Raw genomic sequence first — 16650 nt, forward strand, 5'->3', positions numbered from 1 at the left:
TGGGCATTAGTAGCATGAGAAATCGAAGCAGACATTCAACTAATTAACAAACATTCACTAAATAACTTCGTCCCTAATTACTTTACAACCCATCTTGCAATGTGCGAATTGTAGCTGGTGAGCTTTTCAGATGTATCCAGTTGGAATGAATTTCCAGAATGGCACTAGTTTGGAGATATGCGCCATCAAACTCGCCGTAAAAATGCGCGCTTCTTCCACTTACTTTTTTAACAATATGCTGTTTTATACATTGAGGCAAGAAAGTAAATTGAACACTCATGTATTTCGTCCTCCACTATGGGGAAATAATATCTCGAAAGTGGCGTCATCCTGGAAATTAATTTCAAGTGGATGCGCCTTGCAAACTCACCGGGTACAATTCGTAAATTGCAATGTGTGTCGTAAAGTAATTAACTAAGAAGTTCATTAGTCAATTTTTATAATTATTTGAATATGTGTTTTGATTTCTCGTGCTACTAATGTCCGCCTCTTCGAATGACCCAGCTCAACAATAAGAAATATGCTACCTGCCAGAGGCGATTTTTAAAAATTCCGTAAAGTCTACTTTTGAACACCCAGTGTGTAAGCAGCCGGAACAGACGTCGATGCTAGCGAAGTGCTCGGCACCCTCTAACGTGTGGAGGGCCTCGTCAAATAAGGGTTGGCGGTAGGTATCGTGTAGTTATAGTGGGAAAAATGTATGCTGTTGATTTCTTTTACAGATGTTGCAGTATGTTATGCTAACTGCAACGGGAATACGCCTAAAGGTTATTGCTTCGACAACGGAAGAGGGCATTGCAGGTGTAACTGTGGTAAGAAGTTCATCACACTTTTGCAGGTCTGACAATACTACCGTACAAATTTGTTGCTTTCATCTCTCACTACAGAAGTACAGTGATGGTGAGGAACACAATAGAAAAGCCAGCGACAGTTTGATCGCGCCTGTAACTTGTTCAAATAAGGAAAAGAGGGAACAAGCATATACGTTAGTATTGCAATGAAAGTTTTAAAGAATTCTCAAAAAGAGAAAGGGCTGCTAGGTACATAAATATTAGATGATAAAAATGGAAAACATTCAAGTAAGACCAACAAAGAAAAAAATTTACAGTGGGTCGTTTTGTACTGTCTTTCAATTGTTTCTCCATGTATAATAAATAAGTTGCAGTCAACAGTGTGCCGTATTGGGCACTTCTTATTACTCCTTATTTCACGTGTGAAACGAAATAGGTTTTTTGGGGTTCGATAATCGTAATGTACACAAAATTTGGTAGTGCGTTATCAATTCCGAGGAATAAAGGCCTGGTTTGGTCAGGTGGCTCATTTTTATAAAAAAGGGTAAATATTTACTCACAGTTGGCCATGTTGCGAATACTTCCTTCCGTTATAATCGCACTCTTTTTTTCAAATAAAGTCCTTGTTCCCCAAACAATTTGTTTACATCTGCTTAATGAGGGTGTCCATTGATATCGTAACGTCGAACAGCACGTTCCAGCTTGACGCTCTCAGCCGAACGACAAAATCATCTTACGTTCTATCCTTCTTCGTCCTGTTTCTCTCACGTGCCAGTCAGTTCGTCCTTTTTAAAGCGCGCAACTTGACATGCTAGATTCGCCACCCCCTCTCCTCTAGAGTTTGACATTATAGGCTAAGAGAAGTCAAAGTAGAAACCACGAAGAAAATAGAGTTTCAAATGGTTAGCGTGGGCGGGGAAAACACGGTTTTGTCTTTTGGCACCAAGTTCGGGAAATGCCGCCAGAGGGAAGGTAACAGGGTCTAGAGCTTTTACTACACGAAATGCACCAGCGTACCGCGGCAAGAACTTCTGGCGACGTTGCGCGCCTGGAGGTGTTGAACCAGTACTAGGTATCTTGGTTGAAAGGAAGGGGAGGTGCTTTGCTGGGAAGATGAACGCACTTTTGCCTGTTGGTGCACTATGGCCAGTCGAGCTCTGAAGCGCGTCTTTCGAAGAAGTTCGGAGGTGCCGGCGCCAGGAGCACAGCGGTGCAGTGTTGCACCGCAACCAAAGAAACTTTCTTGCAGAGGCCTCGGTGTCCTTCCATAGATTAGCTTGAGTCGTGATACCCGTGTGACCTTTTGCTGGGGCGTATTCAGCGTGAACACTGCGGCGGCGACATATTCGACCCAGACATCATGCGTTGGACTCACGTATGACAAGATGTCCTTTATGGTGCGGTTTGTACGCTCCACCAGTCCGTTTGTTTGCGGTTGCTGAGAGGTGGCTGCGGCATGACGAATTTCATGGTCATTTATTAGGTTTTTAAAGGCGCGCGGTCAGTGATGAGCAAGCGTGGGATGTCGTGGCGAAAAACGACGCATTCTATAAAGAAAGTTAAGGCATGCTGTGCCGACGAGTCAGGGGTGGGTTTGACTTCAGTCCACTTTGTCAGGCAGGCTGTGGCCTGGATTAGGAACTTGTTGCCGCATGCACGACGTACTTGGAAGCGGTCCCAAGTGATCGAGTCCCACGACGTCAAAGGGAGTATCAGGAGGAGGGTTTGGTTGCATGGGGACCGGTTACGGATTTGTTACGGTTTTAAAGCGAAAGTTTTACTAACCTAGTCGAGCCGAGTTTCACCGTTCCCAGTAATTTGACCTTAATTTGACCGCAGATGCGCCGTAGCGTTGGCAACGCATCACGTGTCTCGCCGCGCCGAGCTCCGCCAGCGTCTGACCGGCGTCTGACCACCCCGCCGATATTGCCCGGCAAACTGCTTCACTGGAGAAGATCCGGAATCCCAAGCGCGCGAACTAGCGCCAGATACTGAGGAAGAGCGAGCCGTTCGGCTCGCAACATGCTTGGACTTGTCGGCTTATATATATATAATTTTTACCTGGCTTAACGATGAGTGTATACTTAAGTATAATAAATACAGCTAAATCAAATGTTAGCCAAGTGAAAGCAAGTCCTAACCAGGCTAAACCAAGCTTTCGCTTTGCATATCCAGGGTTAGCTAGGCTAAGCCGCAGCCATTTTTTCGTGCTTGACAGACGCGTGCCTGACGATACGTAGTGGGAGGCATCAGTGCGCAAGCCTGGCCACCGAAATCGCTCCTTGATGCATGCTAGCGTCTCGTGGAGTCCGAGGTGACCAGCAGTTGGGGCGTCGTGACAAATAAACTGCACCAATTGTTGCATGGCCACCGGCGCGACGGGCAGGTACGAGTCATTTTGACAATGCCGGTGACAAAGGATGCCATCTCGAACGACATGCGAGACTAGAAGGCTTTCACGACGACGCTTGGGGTTGCGTACCTCACCGGACAGTCATCGGACTATGTCAACGCTGATTGGATCTCGTAGCTGTGCTGAGTGTAAATCAAGCACTGCCCCGGCTGGTGAGGGGTTGCTTAGAGCCACCGGATTACGAGAGAAGTGGTCGGCGTCTTGGTGTCGAGTGCCGCTGTGATGAATTATGACAAAGTTATAATCTTGCAACTGGAGAGCCCACCTGGCGATCTTAGCGTTGTGGGCTTTTTTGTTTGCAGCCAGCGAAGGGCGACGTTGTCGGTAACCACAGTGAACCTTTTACCATAAAGGTACGGGCTTAAGTTTTCAACCGCCCTAACTACCACCAAGCACTCAAGTTCGATGGCATGGCACCGGCTCTCCGGTGCACAGAGTCGGCGTAGCTTAAGCTACGGTCCCAGTTGAGTTGTAGACGGACAGCACCGAGGCCAAGACCGTTCGCGTCGGTGTGAAGCACAGTCTGTGCATTCTCGTCGTAGTGTGCGACAGTGCTGTCTGAAACGAAGTCTTGATGTCACGGATGGCAGCGTCTTTTTTCGCGTACACGTCACTTTGACGTGCGAGTTTTCGCGGTTTTGTGACGTCGCGTGACAGACAGGCGAAGTGGGCGTAGCCAGAAAACATTGTACCTATAGCACAGGGCTAATGGTGAAAAGGTGTCGAATCAGGAATGATTATTTTTCTTTTGTGCGGTTTAATCATGCATAATCAGTGTGTACACGTTATATCAGATGGGGAGCTATCACGGTTTTCGTGACGTCGCGTGACAGACAGGCGAAGTTGGGAGTGGCCCGAAAATGTTTTGACCAATTGGGGAGGCTGATTGCAGAAATTGGAATCAAAACAGTTTGGAATCATTTTACGTTATAGCGCCCTTGCATCGGGCACATTGTTGTGCAAGCGTGCTGCTCGAAGGCATCCTAGTTCGTCCTCAAGCCGCGTCATTTCAAGTGCGAATTCGCGCTCCGGGTGCTTTTTCCGCCCTTTCCTTTCAGGTTCGCGGTCACGCTCTTGTCTTTCACGTGCACGATCTTCTGCCTGTCTTTTTGCACTCTCTCGAATCGTCTCAAGGCATTCCGAAATATTCACATAACCAGCCTCATGGCTGATGGCTGAGTTCAGTGCTGCTTTCAAGGCTGGACACACTAGTGCATTGACATGCATTGAAACAAAGCGACAACGACAGCTTTTACACGCTTGGTAACTACACCGACAAAAGCCTAGCGAAACACAGCAGATAAAAGCCTCGCGCTCACCTAACCTCGCAGCCAAGAATCAGGCGTATACAGAACACCCCCCCCCCCCCCCTCCACGTTGGTGCGCCACTGGGATGGATTCATACCGTGAGCCCCACTCATTCTTCCTCCTCTTTGCTCGAGTGATGGCGCCTGCGCGCCTTGTTCAAACGACCAAATACAACACGCGTGTAGCATAATCCCCTGGCGGCAGCAGCGACGTCCCGGAGTGTCTAATTGTCATTACTGGGAGGGTGATACTGGTTCACTCGTGTAACGTGCCCGATATCACTGGACTGGAAAGTAGATGGGGCGTCAGGGGCGATCTCGTAGGTAACGAGAGTCACGGCACGAAGCACTCGGTTTGGGCCTGTGTAGTGAGACAGCAGTTTTTCTGACAGGCCCACCTGACGTGACGGAGACCATAGAAGCGCCAAAGAACCAAGCGGGAAGTGCACGTCTCGGTGTCGCCGGTCGTACAAACGCCTTTGTCTCGCTAGGGAGTTCAGAAGGCGGTCACGGGCAATTTCCCTTGCGTGGGCAGCGCGGGCGATGGCGTCAAGTGCATATTCATTAGTCGGTGCCGCGTGAATAGGGAGAGTTGTGTCGAGGGGAAGTGCTGGTTCTCTGCGGAACAGGAGGAAAAATGGGGAATAACCGGCTGTCTCGTGGCGTGAGGAATGATAATCAAACGTTACAAACGGTAGTGTGGTCTAAGGAGATATACTTCGCGAGCATGTCTGTGAGGGTGCAATTGAGACGGAGCGTCTCAATTGCAGTACTCGAGCATCACTCGAGCAAAGAGGAGGAAGAATGAGTGGGGCTCACGGTATGAATCCATCCCAGTGGCGCACCAACGTGGGGAAGGGAGGTTTTGGGTGTTAAGACCACCCCCCCCCCCCCCCCTGAGGCCTAGTTTCCCCCATTTGTTTGGCCATTTGTTTACAGACGGGATGATGTGGATAACTTGTGACTCGTTGCACAGGACTGCAGGATGTCTACATTAATTTTGATAGGAATGTCCGGCCACGGTCTGTGAGAAGTTGTCGTGGAGCTCCATGTAATAAAATCCCGTCGCATAGAAGAAAATCGCTGATGTCTGTGGCGCAGCTTGTAGGAAGCGCTCGGGTGATGGCGTAGCACGTGGCGTAATGCGTGGCTACAGCTATCCACCTGTTCTCAGAGGTAGATAGAGGAAAAGGGCCAAGTAAGTCCAAACCAACCCAAAAGAATGCCTCCGCAGGAATGTGGATTGGTTGAACGTGCCCGCAGGGAGCGTCGATGGAACAGCGGTGGCCGTGATTTGATTGCATGCCCCCGGGTTTAGCAGCGCAAGGCACAAACCACCACGCTACGACAGTGGTTCCCGTTAGAAAAAGGAGGAATAATCGGGTGCAATGACTCTCTATACAAATTCATTCATACCACCTATACGGAAATGCCATGGGGCATGTAAAAAAGTTCTAGTACGATGTAAAATGCCTGTCGTTTTCGACCACCTGAATATTGCGTTTTGGCACCGACTTTCAGAGATAATTATTATCCGGTCCAGAACGCAGAGTACCCCATTCTTGTGCGATTGCCTGCCACAACCCATGCGCAGTGCGGCCGGGGTTGACTCGGGTCGTCATAAGTTTTTTCAGGATGCCCCACAGACTCTCTAAAGTATTCAGGTAGGCATCACATGGAGGTCACTCAAGCTGGCGCACAGCAAGTTTTGCGACGGTCATGATGGAAAAGGTAGCAACCGTCGTTGAACGGACCGTCCAGCGCATATGGAATCAGTTGTCTGATGAATACTTCGCATTACCGCGACCCCGTAAGGGACCCTTCCAGAGGCACAAGGGGACTATGACAGAACTATGACAAAACATAAATATGATCTGTGTTGTAAACATTCCACCACTACAGAAAAATCTGGTAAATTATTGAGGGCAGTCTTACGTGAAACTTATTTGTTATGTATTACTATGGACTGTTCCGCAAATATGTTTATGCATAAATTATGCATAAATTATACACACCTGCAGTTTAGTGGACGCAAAACTCGCTGCTGCTGGTCCCAGCGTGTGGCGAAAGTCGATTCGTTTGTGAAGATGACATCGCCCCATTCGTCTGCTCTCCAATCCTTTATGGCGAACATAAGCCTTTCCAGTAGCCTGTCTTAGAGGCTGGGCTTCTGGGCTGCTATGAAACAGCGTAGCCCAAGCTCACTCAGCCTTATTATTGTGTCGGACGATACCCTCCGCGAGAACGCTTCGCGAATACCTTGCGCGCTATGAAAGGGATCATCCACGATTTCGGAAGTAAACAGGCGGTCCTCGTCCTCAGTCGAGGCCCTTGGACGTCCACTGCGCTCTGCATTTCTGAATCTACCGACTTCGTGAAAAAGCTTGGAGTCTCTGATTCACAGCAGTTTGATTCCTATTGGTTCGGCGGCAAACTTCCCGCTGAGGTACGCTTTCCGTAAATAATCAGACAATATTCACTCCTTCGTTGAATGAACTTACTTGGAGTGTCCGATTCATAGCAGTTTGATTCCTATTGGTTCGGCGGCAAACTTCCCGCTGAGGTACGCTTTCCGTAAATGATCACACAATATTCACTCCTTCGTTTAATGGACTTCGAGGTGCCATCTTCCCTTACTACTAATTTATGCCACCATGCAGTAGGTCTCTTTACGCCGAGGTTTGAGCAAAAGCGAATTTCTGTGGAGCCTGATGCCACCCTGCGACAGGTTACGCGGCGTGTACGCATATGTGTCTATCGTGCGTAACAAAAATTTTGAGCCTGCATGGAACCTCATCCCTTTCCATCATCTCAACGCCCCAGAACCAATTCAAACTCATGTTATTATTATTTCCTAAGTAACATTGCCGTTTTTGGATGTTTTGTCTCCCTTCCTAAGTGTTATATTTTGCAATTCTGCCTTTCGTACGCGTATTTTTATGTGTTACCTTGCCCCTCCTGCTTGGGCCACACCGCCTGCAGTACGATGTAAATAAAATAAATTAGAAAACGTAATTTCACCCTTTCTCTTCCCGTGGCCAAAGTAGCTACACTCTTTGGAACAAGAGGCGATCAAAATACGCAGTCGTAGTAAACGTTGCGTAAAGAAGTAGGTATCGTCGCAACCCTTCGCACAAACTAATATCTACTCATCGGCACACAGCTCGAGGCACGCAGTGCTTGCTATGATGCTGCTATCAAGATAGAACGTGACGGCCATACTGCAGATGGGCGCTTTGCGTGAAAACAACGAACTAATTATGCGATGAGCGGCAGTAGAAAATTGACACGCCAGTGAATAACAGGAAGACCATTTCCGGCCTAGCGATGCCGTCGACGGCAGGTGGCGCACCGCTAGGTGGCGTGGACAGGCAGTTTGGCACGCGCTCGCGGAGTCCGTAATGCTCTGTGGTTGACTCTAAATGGATTTGCATAAACTTCGTCCCTCTGGCATCAAACAGCTTCGTGACTTTGTAAACTCGTCATCTTCAAGAAATACTGTGTAATAAATGTATAAACATTATTAAAGATGCAAGTTCATCCCAGTCGCTCTAGGGAAACAGCACGGGTGAACCCACGCAGACATCAGGGTGTCGCGCGCGCCGTGGGGAAGGAGGCCATAATGCGCGCACATTGACTACTGTATTTTCGCCGTTGTGCCCTCCTAGGTGTTCTTCAACTGTTGCGGGTGGCAAGGCATACTTGAAGCCTCTGGGCTTTCATCGTGGCTTTGTTGGCGCGACAGGACTTGTTCACCACAGGGCACTCGTAACAATAGCCAATCCCCCATCTTGAGTGACCCATGTCGGCGTGAAAGTGTTTCGCTGAAGAGGAGCACTTAATTCACTTTGGTACATACTGAGTTATTTTAGCACAGAAGCCTGGTCCGCTAGCCATTCGACTACGGACTACCCAATGACGTTTGGATACAAACATACACATATAAATACACAGGTAGCCGCCGAAAAAAAAAACATCGATAGCTGCCGGAAAGTGCATGACGTACCCAAGAAATGCCAACGTATTGACATTCCTGATAATATACTTGAGTGACAGTACACAATATATGTGCAGACATTATACCATATACTTTATAGTGACAACAAATATGTTTTTTATTTGTGTAGTTGGCAGGGATCTCGAGTGCAGGCCTGCGAATGGACATCACTGCCAGAACAATACTGCCGAGAAATGCGAAGACGGAGATCGTTTGTGCCTTTGCCGCTGTGGTAAGTGGCTTACCTATTTTGTGGCATCTAATATACACAAATGCACTTTATAGTGCATAGCTTGACCGCAATAATTCTTTACATCTGTGACATCTTCGAACGAGATCTGCAGAGTACGGCAATACGCATAAATAAGGTGATCCGGTCGTGCATGGCGCACTACACCGACAAAGCAGGTCATGTACGAGTCATCCCTCGCCGCTAATAATGTCCTGCATGTTGTCCGACGAAGAAACGACATAAATAAAAGAATTTCTACTTTAAACCTCTGTAAAAATGTCGCGTTAGGTGTATCTCGAAATCACCCCGATCTCTAAGTGAAATAGCAGAATATATTCAACGGTACTTAGATTAGACTTAAACAATTAGTCAGACATGTTTTTAACTCATTCGTTTAGTATGTTTGACAGGGCACTTGCCCATTATTAGCCAATCATTTCGAATCAGTATGTTCAGTGGGACACCATTGCTACAAAAACCTTAAACATTGCTGTAAATGTGTAGTACTTCTCTCTGCGCTCGCCTATCATCTACCGTATTCCCTCCACAAGCACCATAAATGGACTTCGTCCGTATGACAGCATTTAGTCGACCCCTCACACTGTTCATCTGTCTTATTTAGTTTTTGCATTACCCTATGGCTTGTCAGTGGCGTAGTGCATTGGCATAACTATCGCCTGATGTTAATGTCTTGATATTTATGAAGGATAAACTTAAAATTAACTTGATACGTTACATCGCACTAGAATATTATTGTAGTATTGTGATTTGCTATGAAAGTAAACACACACGTGCGCACCACGGTATATAGAATATCATTTAATAAGGCTTCGCTAAAGCTTCTCTTAAAACAGAATACATAATTTGCGCTGTATCTATATAGTATTAAATATGTGCCGTACATTCTTGTGCTTACATATCAACACCATTCTTTCCTCGGCTAGCATTATACATCGCCAGCGTCCTTCTGACTCAGCCAGCTGATAGCTGCAACACTCCAGGGCAAGTGCGTGTCTTTAGCTCTAACCTATAGTTCACTCAAACAGGCTTCACATCATTTATATCCAAGCATTACTTTACGTCTGCTTGTTTGTTTATCGTGAACAAGGAGTTTCTACAATAGTAAAAACAAATGTCTAAAAAGAAGTCATAGGCCTGCGCAGCGCATGCAGTCCAGTCACAGTGTAAGCTGGAGAAGCGGCTCCATAGGAGCTCAATTTTCTGCACCAAACACTACAGGGTCTTCGCGGCGAAGTCTCTTCGGGTCGCCTTCACGAGAAAGATTTGAACTGTTCTCCCGGCGTCGACGGAGAGCACGTCGGGCTTTGCACAGCGGTCTGCTGAGCCCGACGTTGCCTCGTTGCAGCCGCGCGCGTAGCTCTACGATTCGCTTCTTTAGCAGAGGTTCGTACCGGGCGAGGAGGCGCCATAACATGTACCGAAGAGTTAACACAGGCATTCAGACTTTAGCATTCAGACACGTGGCACGATGCCATGCTGTTGAAGATGGTGATGATTTATTGGCATACCCCTTGAAACGGGGTGGTGACAAATAGTCACCTACGCTGCTTGAGTTAACCAGGTCCAGCCACATGCAGCATGCAACTGATGCATGTCACGAAACCTGGTGGAATATTGCGCAAATGCAATGCAATGTTCGCACGCATCGACGCTACGCGTCGCCCATGGCTCGATACGGTGCTAATGATGATGATGATTTAATGGCATTTTCTTTGAAACGTGACGGTGACAAATAGGCACCTAGCTTGCTTGATTTAATCATGTTTTTCATTCTTTAATTTTTGTGTACACCTTCGTAATCGACTTTTTCTTCCCGAACCTTCTTTATCTACCTGGTACATTTGTACTTACACTTCTACCTTGTACTTTATTTATGTGTAGCTACATGGCATGCCACTTGGTGTATTAATAGGCAACAGCAACTTAAAGTGGGCACGTAACGACGCTACGTGGCGCGCATCTCACACTACGTGACAAATGGCACGCTACGATGCTACTGAAGATGATAATTATGATGATGATGATTTATTGACAACCCCTTTGAAACAAAGCGGTGACAAAAAGTCACCTAGCCAGCTAATGACGATGATTATTATAATTTTTCGGCCTCCCCTTTGAAACGCGTCGGAGACAAAGTCACCTAGCCAGCTTGATTTAATTAGGTACACAATAGATATATATGCTAGTTTTTTTTATACATCTCCTTAAACTTCTTTTTCTTCCCCAAACCTTTTACCTTGTACGGCTACCTGGGCATCTGCCACAAGGCGTGCAACCTGGTGTTATATTATGCAAATTCAATGCAAAGTGTGCCCGTATCGACAATACACGGTTCACATGTCACATCGCATATTTCCTCGCGCGCTATCGCGGGTTTATAGTGCATTTTTCCGCTGCAAGCACGCGAGTGGTAGACTAGCTGACTCCCGCGCAGTGGGCCCGGGCTCGATCCCGGCGGGAACTGGGTATTTATTTTCTCATTCCCGGCGATAGCTCCTACACACACCGAACACCACCAGCTGCCACCCGAAATTTCTATTCGAATGAGCCCATAACAGCTTACGCTGTAATAGCCAATATAACTTGGGAGATGTTTTAGTTTAACGGTTACTGCTCAGGGGCTTTTTTTACCCACAGTATATTATTATATTTAACTTTCTATGATCTATATACACAAGTGACATTGTAAAATTCGCGTTCAGTGACATTATCAAAGCAATAAACCTATATACTCCGCATTTTTACTATGCATTAGGGGAGCTAGTAAGTGGGAAATATTTTGTTGAATTTCTTCATTAGATACAACAGTATGTCGCTCACTGATACAGGTTTTTAAGATTGAGGTGATATTCTGTTGTCTATTTGAAGGGAACGTTGTCTATTTTAAGGGAATTTGAGGACGCTCAAGCTCTGCCTTTAAGAGTGGAACGCGATAGCGTTCAAGGATCCCTGACTGCTGATCAAGCTTCCCTGCAACTGCAGCTTTCTTTTTAGGTAAGAAGCAATTTATGCACCCGGGCTGTCGGTGTCTTCTGTCGTAATCGTCATCGTCATAGTCGTAGTCACGGTAAGCAAGCGGCTCGTGCTGGCGCTCGGCACGCGCTCTAGCTACTGCTACCGCGTTCGTCGTCGTCGTCTTCGACAGCTGGCTAGGTTGCCGCTCATCATTCCAACCTAGAATTTCACTTCTCTTCTGTCGTTGTAATGGAGAGGCCGCGTTTACGGGGTTATGAGCCATTGCCTAATGCAGTATGACCCCATTAGCGGTGCATCACTGCATGTTTCGCACCTCCCCAGGTTTCACGTTAGTGGAGCTGCATTTCGCTCAATGGGTCATTTGCCGCTTACTCATAATTGTGTGGGGCGCGTTTTTTCGCCTGGACGACAGCTTTGCATGAATGAATGAGGCATTACTCGCAGCAGGGTGGGCAACTGCCCTCATTTTTCTGTAACTTCGCCCCGGCATGCGGCTGCCGTAGGCTGCCGAGAAGGCGGGCGCCATCTGGATGGTACTTTTGCAAGGAGCCAATTGCGGCGCGCTGCTCTATATGGGTGGTAGAAATGCTGGAAAAGGGGCTTGTGTCGAGTTTCCGCGTAAGAGAGGTATGTTTTCTCGTATATTAAAATTACAATCCGGCGCTATCACGTCTATAGGTTGTGGTTAAGCTGTACTTTATTATTTTTCTGACACAGTTTGCTTTGAGAAATTTGATTAGTTCACGATAGCCTCTGTGCCACGCGGAGGGCCTGCGTGGTCGGGGTAGATCGGGATCATTTTCTGGGCCGCGGACGCCAGCGCCAACACTAGCCCCAACGACGGATTTTCTGTGACACGGGGCCTTTAACCCTATCGCGCTGAAATGGGCAAACCCAGTGGTAAAGCAGAGCGCTCCTTATTAGATATTATTTGCTCCGCAGTTTGGGAAGTAATTAATCTGAAATAACTTTTATTTCAATGACAGTGTTTAGTCTCCCTTTCAGTACTTGCAGCACTGATGTGAGCTTGCAAACAAAATTTATAACTTGATTTTAACGTGAGATGGTTGTAAAATTTGTGGGTGTCTGAATACGCAAAGCTCTCAAGCTGGCAGGAGACTTCATGAAGCGGAAGTTATTCATGTCATGGCGCACTTTGAAATTCAACATTTTGAGCCATTGTTGAGAAACGTGCCCAGTTGTTGCTGGCATGTGAAAATGTTCAAAAACGGTACCTACGTCATTGCAGCCAATGAGGTGCGTATACGCATGCCGAACGCTAAACAAAGGCGCATGCAGGGCACCACACTTGGTTGATTGCATTCGAGCTTGTCAGGTATGTGAATTTGCATACATTCGCCCACCCAACCAGAAATTACCTCGTAAGCCCTACACAATTTTTGGTGCAATGCCGCTTTAGCAGAGACTCGGGTCCCTTAGGTATATAGTAGGAGGCTGCAGAAACACCATTAAATCCTCCGAAAAAGAGCTTTGGCCAGCTTCCACCTCGAGGATCAGCAGCGGCTGATCGCGAGGGCCCAGGACGCCGTCCTAGCACAAGGCATTCTGGAATGAGGGCACGTCTTCAAAGCTACATTTATGTAAGAATCCACTAGGGCCCAACGTACTTTTAATTGTACAGCATCATTTTCATTTCTAAATAATTAAAGAAGAAACATACTGTGTTCCTTAGTACGCGTTTTGCTAAGAGTCCTGGCAAGACGACCACATTGTAGATTTTTGCCAGGTGCATGATGTATTTGATCTATTCATCGCCAAACTTGGAGAAGTGATAAACATAGGAGGTGCTGCTGTATATGCACCTTCTTTATTTTTTCTCAAGAGTACCATATACGTCTCGAAGCTGAAGCTTGTGCAGAAGTATTATAAAAGAGCGGCGTAAACGATGCGTTCATGACGTTTCATATACTATACATATTTATAGCATTGCAAGAAAAGGAATGCAGGTGTACTTTGTAGAGTACACTGAGCCTCTGTGTATGCTAGAGGGGTGTGCTTGTTCTCGAAGTACAAGGGATGGTTTCTTTGCCCGTATTATGAAAAAAAATATTTATTGCTGACTACTAGAGCTTCAGAGACCGTTGCAAGTAACAATATATTAAGGAGTATACCAACATTGTTATTATTCCTCCTGATTACTTTCTTCCTTCCGACAAAGGTGACGACGCTCTTCTTAGTCGATAAAATAGCGAGCAGTTACAGTATATTTCGACAAATAAAAAAATGTCTAGATATTATATCAACATGCTTGGAGGAAATGTAACTATTAGTTGAATATTTCAACTACTACTCAACCAAATGGTGAATGTTTTAGCCTTGAATGCCTGCATTCAAGGTTGCAGCAATAATATTGATGCCTGCATCAATAATATATTTTCAACAAACTTGCCTCTCAAAGCAACACTAATGTCCAATTCCGTTATTTGATGATGTCATGCTACACACTTCAATACTAACAACACCTCCCAGCAAAGAATATTTCCCACTGAATGCTAATTTTCCTACCAGACGGTTATGCGGGTTCTTGCAAAGTTTCCTTTGCCTCTTCGCTGCGATAGTTTTTGTTTTTGAAAGCTACAAAATATAGCATATACATTTGGTGACCCAAATCAGGTTTTGCTCCCACAAAGGCCTATCGTACTTTTTAAAGTACATTATCGTAGCGTCTCAAAGTAGAACAAAGCATCACTCATGAAACTTTCAGAATGGTTGACAGTGTGAAAATATCCTCGCACACAAAAAATCAAGAAAATGTAAATGGTGGATTTTTCTTGGGCCCTAGTGTGTTAAAGATGTTTTTTTCTCTCTCTCTGTCTTATTTTTTGACTTGGACAGACGCTTGTGGCGTATATCTGGCTATGTTCAATGATGGTAACGGAACTAACTTCCACACATTTGTCCAAAATATGGCGGATCTTTCCGGTAATATCAGGTACGTAGAACACGTAGCTTGTCGGAACGAAGCAGTCACAGGGCGCCGTCAGTGAGGCCTGCGACCGGGCAAGCAAAAGGGGCACGACACTTTTCCCGAATGCCACAAAAGTTTTATAGAAGGAGTGATAATTACGTTGATGTATAGTGCTGGAGCTGTCGCATTCGAATGGTCTGTGTTGTCATCTCTGTGTTGAGCACCTGGAGATGTCCACCGCACTTTCTGACTAACGACGTTGCAGTGTTGCCACGTTGAAGTGAAGTGGTCATATTGTGTTGTGGCGTGCCACTCATAAATGGCAGCAGAAAATTTATGGACTATGGTAAAGGATATATTAGGCATGACAGTGTCGTCTGCGCTGGACGTTGAAACTTGCATATGACTTGGCCGTTTGGTTTAACGAGTCACGAAGATAAAGTGAACGAGGCCATCTCCAGTATAGCAATGCGCTAATCTGCGAGAAACGGACCAGTCCTGGGCAACCACACTATGTATTCTAGGATAAACGCTGCTCGTGCTGCCGATGCTCGATCGCATCTAATAATATACGAGCAGCGACCATGAGGCTACCATTGATTCGCGTTTTAGCACAGTATATTATTGTGTAAAAGCACACAAGGTCACATTCAAGCACATCCTGTTGGATTGCCTGTGGATAAATAAAGTTTTATTTCTAAACGTAATGCAGGCATCACAATTTTTTTAATAAATGTGATTATTTCATACAGTAAAAGAATGAATAAAAACTAATTGTTTGCCAAGGCAAAGGTAATTTCCGTCAAAACGAATGCATCAATGAACATTTACCGACCTCTGTGATGTCTCTCCCAGAATTTATTAATACGTGACACCTGCAACTATAAAGTCTTTCAATATTATTTGCTTACACAATTTGTTTTCCTGTTAATGCACTTTACAGAATAGAAGACCTATTCTGAAAGACAAGGATGAAAATCAAGTCATCACGGACGTCCTTCTTTGTCTTTCTCCTTATGTCAGAAGAGCAATAGTGAAGGAGGAATAAACTTTTGTGCATCAAAATATTGCGTTTTTCTAGTTATGGAGCATCTGCAATTTGTTGCATTGCCCATTTAAAGACATTTGTTGTGGTTATGGTTGCCAGCACTATGTTGTTGTTTTAGGCCACTTGCCGCTGTTTTTAAAGACACATTAAGTCTTCTTTTCACAGGCCTGCATAATTTTTATTTCTCTTTAGTTCCAACATTTTCAATATAATAGCCAACATTTTAACCAAATTCATGCCAATAGAAAACAATTCATTTCGAACATAAAGAGCTTCAGAATCGAAGAAAATATTAGGCCCTCTACGTACAAAGCTATGGGCACACATATGCACGCCCACTTCTTCAGTGCTTCATGAGGATTTGGAAAGTGTCTTATAATGAAACAGCTTATTAACGTTTTCATCAAAATAGCTCCCATTTGTCAACCAAGTATACAGGTTTCCTTGCTCTTGCCTGTATTAGCTTGATGATAGAGGTCTGGAATTCTACCGATGTATAATTATGTAACTGCGGACTGTACTAGTGAAGCTTTGTCTGCGCCAGGCGCGAGTGATAGCCATGTCAGTTGAAGGGGTGAATCAGACATTTCCGTAGTTCCTGGTGTATCTCATTGCTAGTGCCGCATTGAACGGAAAGGGGGAGAGGGGTTGTTAGGGTAAGAGGTATTCGGTACTTTTGATAACTGAGAGAATTTCCCTAGTCCCCTATTCAATTAGCCTGTTTGTAAAGTTAGCTGTATTAGTCCCCTATGCTTAGCTATGTGGCCTGTTTGAGCGTGCGGAATGTGAGGGTGACCTTCCTGCAAATGATGCCTTTAAAGAAGAGATGTCTTCACGAGGTGAAAAGAGAGCACTACGCGGTACATTTTCTTGTGTGTTTAGGCAGGGAGGAGGAAGTGTGCAAGAAATATCACCTCTTTCACCTTCTCGTTCCCT

At 45.7% G+C, this 16650-nt stretch overlaps 1 long non-coding RNA gene across 1 annotated transcript; it reads left to right on the forward strand.

Moving 5' to 3' along the window:
• Positions 1-719: 719 nt before the first annotated feature.
• On the forward strand, positions 720-15747 carry LOC125946746 (uncharacterized). The gene is made up of 3 exons (XR_007467843.1): positions 720-812; positions 8639-8740; positions 15610-15747. It is a non-coding gene; the product is annotated as an uncharacterized LOC125946746 (long non-coding RNA).
• The last annotated feature ends 903 nt before the right edge of the window (positions 15748-16650 follow it).

The sequence above is a fragment of the Dermacentor silvarum genome, chromosome 7, assembly GCF_013339745.2.
Source record: "Dermacentor silvarum isolate Dsil-2018 chromosome 7, BIME_Dsil_1.4, whole genome shotgun sequence".
Classification (NCBI taxonomy): Eukaryota; Metazoa; Arthropoda; class Arachnida; order Ixodida; family Ixodidae; genus Dermacentor; species Dermacentor silvarum.